This window comes from Onthophagus taurus, chromosome 3 (genome assembly GCF_036711975.1).
Source record: "Onthophagus taurus isolate NC chromosome 3, IU_Otau_3.0, whole genome shotgun sequence".
NCBI classification, from domain to species: Eukaryota; Metazoa; Arthropoda; class Insecta; order Coleoptera; family Scarabaeidae; genus Onthophagus; species Onthophagus taurus.
The window spans coordinates 18,325,076-18,336,439 of record NC_091968.1 but is presented as its reverse complement, the minus strand read 5'-3'; the positions used below and the strand labels follow the sequence as shown (position 1 = coordinate 18,336,439).

At 34.4% G+C, this 11,364-nt stretch overlaps 1 long non-coding RNA gene across 1 annotated transcript; it reads left to right on the top strand.

Annotated features, from left to right (window-relative positions):
- Window positions 1-10,137: 10,137 nt before the first annotated feature.
- LOC139429216 (uncharacterized) lies at window positions 10,138-11,364 on the top strand. The gene is made up of 4 exons (XR_011639877.1): window positions 10,138-10,687; window positions 10,744-10,987; window positions 11,046-11,201; window positions 11,253-11,364. It is a non-coding gene; the product is annotated as an uncharacterized lncRNA (long non-coding RNA).

Sequence of the window (11,364 nt, the reverse complement as noted above, 5' to 3'; positions counted from 1 at the left end):
GTTTGGAAAGACATTTCTCCGCCTTTGTCAATTTGATAATAGAATAACGCATAAAAAACAGGAGTTCGTGGAACAGCTTATGTCAGCATTTTCAGAATATTGCTTTCAGAGACTTAATTGGTTGAATTGTTTTAAAATGTAAAACTAAATTTGCATAAAAACTGCTTGAAAACAAATTCTGAATTCATTCCATCGTTTTGCATTAAGGCAAAGTGTTTAAACTAAGTCAAAGACAATGTATCGAAGCGGGTAGGAAAATGTTTAAAAATTCATAAATCTTATTTGTTCTTACTAGATTATAAACGTTAGTTAATTGTTTCTGAAGAAGTTTCAATTTTTTTCAAAAAATGTTTTGCCGTTGTACTGGCAAAATCACACAGTAAATTTTTTTTAATTACTTTACTTTTATCCACAGATTCAGATTTTGTAATAAAATATATAGGGTGCCATTTAAAAAATAGGTAATCATATAACCTTGAAAATAAGGTCAAGGTTAAAAAATGTTATCGTCATATAGTTTCCCCCTTCGAACAACTTTTATTTGGTTCATTTTTATGTAAAATGAACCGTTTTCGAGATAATCGCTTGTCTCACGTTAAATGGACCCATTTTTATTCTGCTTTTCAAAAGAAATGAACCACCCCGTAGGAGTAGGCGAAGAACTTTGAAATTATATAGATACAGTTAGTCTATGTAGACAAACAAATGATTAAATTTTGACGATCATCTGCCATAGCTGATAGAAATTATCTGTCTGTTAGGTCCTGAAATTGCGTGTTGTTGAATAGTATTTTTTGGAGTAGTTTGCCGTTTGTTTGTGATTGTTGTCATTGCATTAGTAAAGTTATTGTCTCAAAAATGCCACGAGTTCGAAGACGTGCAAATTTTCGTCATCTTAAGTCCTTCCAAAGAGGACGAAGTGTCGGGATGCATGAGGCTGGTTTAAGCTTTCGGGAAATTGGCCGACGCATGGGCCAACCTCACGCCATTATCAGATGGACTTGGATGGATTGGCAGGAAGAACGCTTAGAAACCCGTCGTAGAAGCAGTGGACGTCCTAGAGGGACAGCAGCACGCGAAGATCGGCTGTTAAGACGAAGTGCAATACAAGACCCAGTAGAAATAACGCGTGCTGTTGCAATCAATTGGATACGAGCAATTGGTCGCAGAGTGTCTATGAGTACGATTCATATCGTCCTTATTTTCGTCTTCCTATGACTTAACAACATAAAGATGCCAGACTGCAGTGGAGCCAAAACCGACAACATTGGGAACATGAATGGGAAACTATCGTCTTCAGCGACGAATCCCGATTTTGCTTATGGAATTCTGACGGACGTTTACGGATCAGACGACCTAGAAGATAGAGGCAAAATTTACAGTTTGTTCAGCGTTCACCGTCTTCCAACACAATAATGCGCGACTTCATATTGCTCACGTAACGTTAGAGTTCCTAGCACAAAACAATGTTCTGCAATTGCCTTGGCCGGCAAGATCCCCGGACTTAAACCCTATTGAACATGTCTGGGATATGATAGACAGAAAATTGCGTCGATTAAACCATCCTCACAACACTTTAGAGGAATTACGTCAACAGCTACAGGTAGCCTTGAATGAACTGTTCCAAGAGGAAATCGACCATCTGATTTCCAGCATGCCACGAAGGGTTACTGAATGTATAAGAGTACGCGGAGATGCAACAGATTATTAACGATATTGTTAATAAATATTGTCATTTGTTTATGAAAATTTAATCATTTGTTTGTCTCTAGGCACTAACTATTTCTGCGTAATTTTAAAGTTCTGCGTCTCTTCTTTCGGGGTGGTTTATTTCTTTTGAAACCCTGTATATTTACAAGTTGTTCATTTTTAATAAAATAGTAACTTTTTTTTAAATACCAGTACCCAAGTACCCGGGTCCTGACCTTGGGTACATTAAATTGTGAAAAGTACTCGTAAAAAGTATCCCATACCCGAATACTATTAAAGTACCCGTACCCACCTTTGATGTATAGTGCCTAAGGAATACGGTTTAAACTTGCGGTCGAGGCTCAATGATTTTTTCCTTTGGAGGACGGATCTCAGAAGGTGGCATTTGTGTCTGTTTCTTATAATATAATATGCTCCTCATCCTAATTCATCGTTTTTATTACTTTTTTTATTTTTCCTCCCACTGTAAATTTTCCTCATTCATTCCTCCTCATCGATGAACTATATTATTAGATACTTCTCCTATAACCATTTAATAAAGCGAAATTAAAAAAAATATGTTTCAATTATGTTTTTTTATAAAGTACCTTTCAAAAGATCCATTTAATACGAACTTGAAATGAACTTTGTAAACGACGTTAGAACCTTTATTGTACATCATATTTAATAATTAACCTTAATATCTTTTAAACGTACTTTTGCAGCTGCGTATTAATATTTTCCTAACATTAGATATATACTTTCGATTTTAGAAAGATTGTATTTGTTTTTAAAAAATAAGATTTTATTATACTCTTAAAACAAATGATTTACAAAGTTTATTATTGATTAATTCTAAGTTTTACAATTTATAATAACGGAGACGTGCGATTTGGAGCGCGACCGATTACTATATCATTTGGTAAACGGTTCGCTCCTTTTATACGTTTTCTGTTATCTCGTCTTCTTTCTAGGAATCCATCGTTCGTTCTTCGGGTGGATTCCTATTCACACCTCGTAACACCTCCCCCCTTAAGTGGAAGGCTGCAGCCAAGGGTGGCGAAGTCCTTCAGCTTCTGTTGATTCCTCCCTCGGTTGGATTGGCTTTGACCTTTTCCAATATCTCTTTATGATACAGAAACTGATAATTATTACTAAAACACAAAGCAAAATTATAGGTGTCCCTATTGAGGTAAAGTTTTTAAAGGTGTTTATCGCCTGTATTTCTTCTTGTAATGATATCAGTTCCTCACGAGTTTCATTAAGTCGGGTAAATGTAATTTGTTCCAATTCAATATCTTGTTCTTTCCAGTGGGGCACATCTTCAGTTATCTTCTGCAATTCCACTGAATGGATTTGAAAGGATCGATCTTCTATCTTACTGGTATGGGCTTCCATCTTCTCTTCTTTTACGGTTACCATGCATCCTTGTGATATCTGTACTAGGAAGTTTCCTTTTATCATTCTATCCTCTTTTTTATTTTCGCAATTGATAATTATTCTTTCCTCCTTCGATACAGATAGTAACCATTCGTTATTCGTTAATTGTCGTATCATTTCGAATTCCTTTTCTATTTTATAGAAACATCCTGTACCATTGTATTGATGTTTCAACAGTCGATATTCACATGGAGTGTAGATGTCAATGCTCTTACTACTCTTCTCACATAAATAAAATTTTTGTTGGATTTCATTGCATTCTTCTATATCGCTAATATACCTATGATCGCTCTCAGCAAGGTATGGATTTTGGATAGATAGGATTTGAACTTTGTTTTCTATAGGTTGAGGCAATGAAAAGAATTTATAATACTGGTAGGATTCTGAATCTATTAAAGGAATACCCAATATGAAATGAATTTTAATGCCTTTTACGTATGCTTTTACGTCGATTGTCCTTTCAATAGCATAGATGTTTTCATCTTCTATCTTGAGAGGTAATTTTTGATGCTTTTGTATTTCCAAAAGTTCTTCTAAAAATATTTCTGTACTCAAAATAGCTGGGTGGTATGTCTTCAATTTGGCAAATGTTTTTGCTACTACTAATTTTCCTATTAATTCGTTAATAGTTTGCATACTTGTTATTAACATTAATAAATTTGCATACAACGTATTTCTTCTGTGGGCTTCCATTGCAAATATAGTGACATTTTTCAAAGTAACACCCAATTGTAAAATTCTAGATTTAATTACAATTTGGTTCCTTTCGAGTGTTTTTACATTTTCTTCAAATTCCTTTATTGCTTTAAAAGACAGAGAAAGATGTTGTTTGTTAACTTTTATGAATTGTTCTTGGTTTTTTCTTAATTGTTCGATTGCTTGATCGTATCTTTCCGCATCTTCGTTAGCTAGATTTCCTGTTATTGCTTTAATTACGCTTCCAACAAAATTTATTGCTCCTCTGCTTTTTCTCACCTTTGGAACTAACTGTAGCCATCCTTCATTCATTAGGTTCTTGTTTGTTGTTAACGTCGATAGCATTCCTGATAATTCCTGTTTTACTAATCTTGCATCTTTACTTTGCTCGATAATTCCTTGTATTTCTTGATATCTTTCATTCAAATTATTTACTTCAATGCCAATAGGTTGTAAATCGTGTTGTATGATTAAGTCCCATCTTCCCGCTTTATTTACTGCTTTTCCCAGGTAGAGTGGAAAAAGTGGATCTTCTAATTTTGTCATAATTACTTTTCCATTTGCGATCCAGTAAAGGATTCCGCATCTGAAACAATACCATGTTTTAGATATCTTTTATGGTACGTTTGAACTCCTCTTTTCGTCACTACTTCCACTGTATCGTTATCGTTGACTTTTATTATTTTATATGGTCCGAAGAAAGGTTTGGCAATCTTACTACTTTTTGTAATGTTCTTTACATAAATCATTTCTCCGATCTTCCATTCCGTTTCTTTCGTCTTTTCTGATTGTTTTTCCTGGGTCTTGCGCTTTCTTTCTTCATCTTTATCTCTTATTCGTTTATACAAAATTTTCATACGATCTTTGTGCTTTTGGATGATATTTTGGTAAGTAGTTTCGTCATAAAACATGTCCATAGGATCTCTTGCTTTCGTATGTCCTAATAATGCTTCCATTGGTGTTAAACCTGTTGGTGTTGATATGGTGTTGTTATATGCTATTATAGCACTTCTTATTTGCTCTTGCATCGTGGCAGTATTATCTTCTTCTAAACATCTTAGATGCTCCACCAATGTTGAGTGAAATCGCTCTACATTACCTTGCGATTCGGGATTCTTCGCTGTTGTTACATGCAAGTTTATTTTATGAATTTTTGCGAGTTCCTTCACAATTTCGTTATCGAATTCTGCACCTTGATCTGCACTTATTTCGTTCGGTATCCCATAGTATGCAAAATACGTTAGCAGGGCATCCACGATTTCTGTCGGATTTTTACTTTTTATTGGTATCGCTTGACCTAGTCGTGAGAATGAATCGACAATGGTTAGATATTTTCCTTGATTTATTGAAAATATATCGACAAATAGCTTTTCTATGGGTGCTTCCGGTGTGTATGTTATCGGTAATGGTGGTACTTCAGGACCTCTGTTATATTTACTTCTGTTACATACTTCGCAATTTTTTATGAATTTGGCAATCGTGCTTTTCATTTTCTTCCACCAATAGTTCTTTTGGAGATGTTGTAACGTTTCTTCAATTCCTCGATGGTTAGTTATACCTTGATGGTGTCTGGTAATTATTTCTACTTGTTCTTTTGGGTTGATTATTACTCTTACCCTCTTTAAACATCTGATTATTCTGGGACCATTATCGCTCATTATTTTCGTATAAACTTGACATAATTTTTGGTACAAATCCTCGTCGTCGGTATGGATGTAAAATGAAGTTTTTTCTGTCATATACTCTTTATAGATCTTTGCAATGCTTTCTTCATAATTATCTTTTGGTAATTTGATCTGGTAGATTGTTTTTTCATCCTTTTGTTCGAAATGAATCTTCATATTCCTTCCTTGTCCCCATGAGAATAAAAATTGTTTTCTTTTATTATCTATAGGTGTTTCTCTAATTTCGATTGCTCTTTTTGGTTCTTGTGTTTGATTTGAGTGAATTGTGTCCGAGTCGTCATCTTGATTTTCAGAGTTTTCTTTCATCGTTATTTCTTTTCTTGCAGTTCCTATTCCTAATTTTTGTCTTGCAGGTTTGATCTGTCCTAATATCTTTATAGACATTTCATCTGCTAATCTTAGCAATTCTTCATCGTCTATGTTGGGTAATAGCGATGCTTCGTCGTCTGAATCCATCATGTTCAGTTGGTCTAATTTTATTCTTGATAAAGCATCGGCGTTCCTATTTAGCTTTCCCTTCTTATAAACCACTTCGAAATTATATTCTTCCAATCGTGTTCTCCATCTCATCAGTCGTGAGTTCGGTTCTTTGAGTGACCACAACCAAACTAACGGCTTATGATCGGTAAAGATCGTAAATTTGCGTCCATATAAATATGGTCTAAATTGTTTAATTGCGTAAACAATAGCCAATAATTCCTTTTCAATGGTCGAATATCGTGTTTCGGTTTCTGATAATGTTCGCGACGCATAGCAGACTGGTTTGTCACTTCCTATTTTTCCTTGTGACAGTACTGCTCCTAATGCTATATCTGAAGCATCAGTTGTTACAATAAACTCTTTTCCGAAATCAGGGTATTGTAAAATCGGGTCATTTGTCAATAGCTGTTTACATTTCTCAAACGCTTCTTCATATTCCGATGTTATTTCAATTTTTGCGTTCTTCTGTAAACACTTCGTGAAGGGTTTGGTTACTTGGGCAAAGTTCTTTATAAATCGCCTATAGTATCCTAACAATCCTAAGAAAGATTTTATTTCTTTGCGTGTTGTAGGAATTGGATACCTTTCTATCGCTTCTATTTTTTCCGGATTAGGTTTCACACCTTCATTCGTAACCAAATGTCCTAAGTATTTAAGGCCCTTCTTCAGGAAATTACATTTCTCGAATTTTAATTTGAAATTTGCTTCGATTAATCTATCAAAAACTTTTGTTAATTTTACAATATGCTCTTCCAATGATGCCGAATATATTACGATGTCATCGAGGTACACCATACACGTGTCTTCTTGTAAACCTCTTAATACGTTGTCCATTAGTCTTTGAAACGTAGCTGGTGCGTTTTTCAATCCAAACGGCATTCGTTTAAATTGAAAATGCCCTTGTTCCGTACTAAACGCTGTTTTAGGTGCATCTTTTTCTTCCATCTCGACTTGATGGTAACCACTCGCCAAATCTAACGATGTAAAGTATTGGCTTCGGCCTAACTTATCTAAAATGTCTGATATATTCGGAATTGGGTATTTGTCCTCAATCATTTTTTCATTCAATTTTCGGTAATCTATTACCATACGATGTTTTAATCTGCCGTCCTTCTGCGTAGTTACAATGTGTACGGGGGCGGACCACGGAGATATACTTTCCTCTATGATATCTTGTTTCAGAAGTTCCGAGACTTGCTTCTTAATTTCCTTTCTTATCACCATTGGTTGTCGGTATCGTTTTACAAACACGGGTTCATTATCTTTCATGTTTAATTGGTGTTTAATCTTGTGAGTAAAAGTTAAACGCTCACCGTCTGTATGGAATAATTTATTATACTTCATCAAAAGTGCTTTTAAGGTCGCTTGTTCTTCGATGTTCAGGTTATCATTTTCTACGAATTCTTCGATTTGTTCTATGTTTAGTTGATGTAATTGGTCTTTTTCTTGGTACCTTATATTAATTCGTTCTTCTATCTCGTGAATTGGTTCCACCTTAATATGATGCAATCGGTTATAGGTTTTTAACATCATATTAGTAGGGTTGTTCACTCTAATTAATGTTTCATTGTTCGTTACTTTTACAAGCGCTTCTGGTGCTAAAGTTATCTCTTCTCCTGTTGGTAATTGTGTCTTCGTCTTTGGAAATAACGCATATCCATTTTTCATATTATTAACTCTATATTTTAGTATTTGATTTTGATTAGGGAGTAGCTTAACTTCATCCAATTTGGTATAATAGGGTATTTTCGTTTTTGATGTTATCACAATTTCGTTTTCCGTATCTACTTTTCCTTTGATTGCCTTTAAGATGTCCATTCCAATTAATATGTCGTATAATTTTGAAAAATTGAAACAATAAAATACGTATTCTTTATTATCTTTAAATAAGTCCGGTAAAGGGGCTTTGATAGCTTGATGTCCGATTTCAAGTCCGTGAGGCGTTTGAATTTTAAAATTTTCTTCGAAACCATAATCTTCTTTCATTTCATTGTAAATTTTTGTGTTTACCAAGCTTTTCGACGCACCTGTGTCTATTAAAATTTTAAAACCGTTAAACTTTATGTAAGGCAATCCGGGGTTATCAGTTGCGTTGTAAGTTATAACTCCTGTTATGTGACGTGCTGGTTTGGTTGAACCATGAGAAAATTTAGAGCACTTGCTTCCTCTTGGTATTCTTCATAAAATTCACTCTGAGGAATTTGCTCGACATTTACTTCGCCGAATTCTGTGTTATCGAAGTTCTCATACTCGTCTGTCTCGTACATCTGTGGTTGTGAGAATTCCTGGTTGTTCACATTCTCATTTCCCATATCTTCAGGCTGTCTTATCATGTTATTGTTTTGCCACGGTCTCTTAGCAGGTCTTTGAAAGCTAGACGCTGGACGTTTCATCGCTGACGTGTCAATGTCCATAGGCGTTGGTCTATCAGGTGTTCTCTGTTGAACTTGAGCTGGTGATAACGCAAATCTTGGCGTATAATTTCTTTGTTGTACCGGCGCTGGCGGTATGAATCGTTGAGATTGGAAATTTTGACGAAATTGCGGTTGTCCTTGCGGCCAAGGTAACGATAATCTCGCTACTGGTTGTTGTTGTGCTCGCATCATTTTATTGGGATTCGGATTTTGAGATATCGATCTGAATACTGGAGTAAATGGTCGTTTACACGCATCTAAATACCTTTTCTTCTGTACGTTGTAATTTTCGATTTCAATTGCGTATCCTTCCGCTGTTTCGATGTCGCCTGGCTGTCGTAGTTTTACTTCCATGCCCAATTTCTCGTTGATCATGTCAAGACCAAACAGAAATGTACGTAATGCCAATTGATTATATTGGTTAATCTTCATATGACGAATATCTAAATTATCTTCTGTTAGATTTATCTTTGATAATAGGGTGTACAACGTTCCCTTAATTCTAACTGCGTAATCTTGCGCACTTTCGTTTGTTTTCGGGGTCACATTATTCAAATCGTGCACCAAAACATCCTCTGACCTTTTGTCTCCAAAACTATGCACTAAAATTTCTTTTAGCTCCGGCCACGAAGTTGGAATTCTGTTCGCATCAACTGCTTCTCTAGCTCTTCCTTCTAATTTTCCCATAAAAATCATAAGGAGTCTTCTGGCCATTCTGGCATTGTTTGGGTTTGGATTTAAAAATTCTTCGATCAGGTATTCGCATGCTGTTACATAACTACGGAGAGTGGTTTTATCTCCACTAAAAACTGGTATCAGGTTCTGATCTACCGGTTTTATTTCCATGTTTAATTGTTCTTCAACTTCACGTAAGGCAATTAATATGTCTTCGCAATTTAGGTTCTCAATTTTGGATGTAGGGTTTTATACTGGGATCACTGAGTTAAATCAATAGGTACTTACAGTATGATTGTTGTTGTTGTTTTCATTTGGTTCATCAATCCAGGGATTTTCCAATTTTAGGGTCCTCCTCGACTGGTTGATCTTCTCGTTGGTTAATCGATCCAGGGAATTTCCAATTTTAGAATCCTCCTCGACTGGTCGATCTTCTCGTTGGTTCGGATAGTCCTCAAAGGATTAAAATCCACCGTTCACTCGCGACGTTTTTAATTCACAAATGTCCGTAGTAACTATCCTACTGACTGCGCCACTTTCGATTTTAGAAAGATTGTATTTGTTTTTAAAAAATAAGATTTTATTATACTCTTAAAACAAATGATTTACAAAGTTTATTATTGATTAATTCTAAGTTTTACAATTTATAATAACGGAGACGTGCGATTTGGAGCGCGACCGATTACTATATCATTTGGTAAACGGTTCGCTCCTTTTATACGTTTTCTGTTATCTCGTCTTCTTTCTAGGAATCCATCGTTCGTTCTTCGGGTGGATTCCTATTCACACCTCGTAACAATATATTATTTCTTAGCTACTTCGTTCAATTCAGTTAGTGCAGTTGCTACAAAATGTCGAGAACCCTTGGTTTCGACTAAAATATTTGCAGAAATACCACAGTTGGCCCACCAATCAAAGATTTGCAGGACTCGGAGGAATAATTTTGGTTGCTCTAAATATAACTTTGGTGATTTATCCTTCGCTAAAAGAATTTATGAGTAAGAATTATCTAACTGTTTAAAGAACAGAAATATTTTTTTTTAAATTTTCAGATTACCAGGCGAATTTTTACAAATGTTTATTTCATATGCAATTTATTATGGTGGCAGCTCTAGTTATGTCTGGTTCTATGCAAGCATTGCAACATCGAAATCAAGTGTTTGAGATGATTAAATTATTAAGCGACTTTAATCGTTTTGATATTCCGCAAAGATTGGAAATTGTTGAAAGAAACATAAAAAATGTATTAAAAATAGTCAATTATGGTGCCTACCTCTGGGCATACCTCATAACATATCTTACTCTGTTGGACGATAATTGCGCTACATTTAAAACAACTAAACATTGTTTAATATTGGAATCTTATGTACCATTTGATCTAAAACCATGGAGTATGGCACTAATAATATTTTTTCAAACATTCATTATAAGAATATTATTTAATATTATATTCGTTACGGTAATGATGTATTGTTATTCGTTGGAATTATTGATTATACGTATTGAAAAACTTAATCAGATGATTGATGACATCACATTATCCAAAAATAAGGAAAGAAATTTTAGAGTACTCCAACCTATTATCACGTATCATCAAGAAATATTCAGGTATCTTAGCCTTAAAAAATGTGTTAGTACATAAATAAGTAAATTTTTTATTTTAGGATGTTTCAATTCACTAATAAAGTGCACATCAAATTAGTTGTACCTCAAAAACTGTTTGGTTTATGTGTTTCAATCATCTCCACTACTTAATTTCTTTTGGTTTCAATTTTAATTAAACGTAATGATATAATCCATAAAATGTTATTTTTTTAGAGAAAAGATATGACAAGCTTTACCGTTGGTGTAACAACTTGGTTTGGGTTATTTTTAACTCACACATTTGGACACAAAATAATTACGGTGGTATGAATTATTTTGAATATGTAAAACAAAAATTTTTGATGTATTTTTATGTTGTTAGGGTAACAATGTTGCGAACGTGGTATATAATTTGAACTGGTATGATGCGGATGTGGTGACACGTAAACAAGTGTTGACTTTACTTTGTTTGAGCCAACAACCACTCACTTTACGAGTTCCTTTATTTGGCGAAATGTCCCATACTGCATTAGCAAACGTAAATAATTTTAATTAAAAGTAGAAAAGCGATATAAATATATGTTTTTAGGAACTCAAGAAGTCCTATCTCTTCATTAATTCTGTAATAACAATTATCAAAAAGAAATTTTTTTGAACTCTATTTCAAATGAAGTACCAATTACATATTGTTATTAATAGTA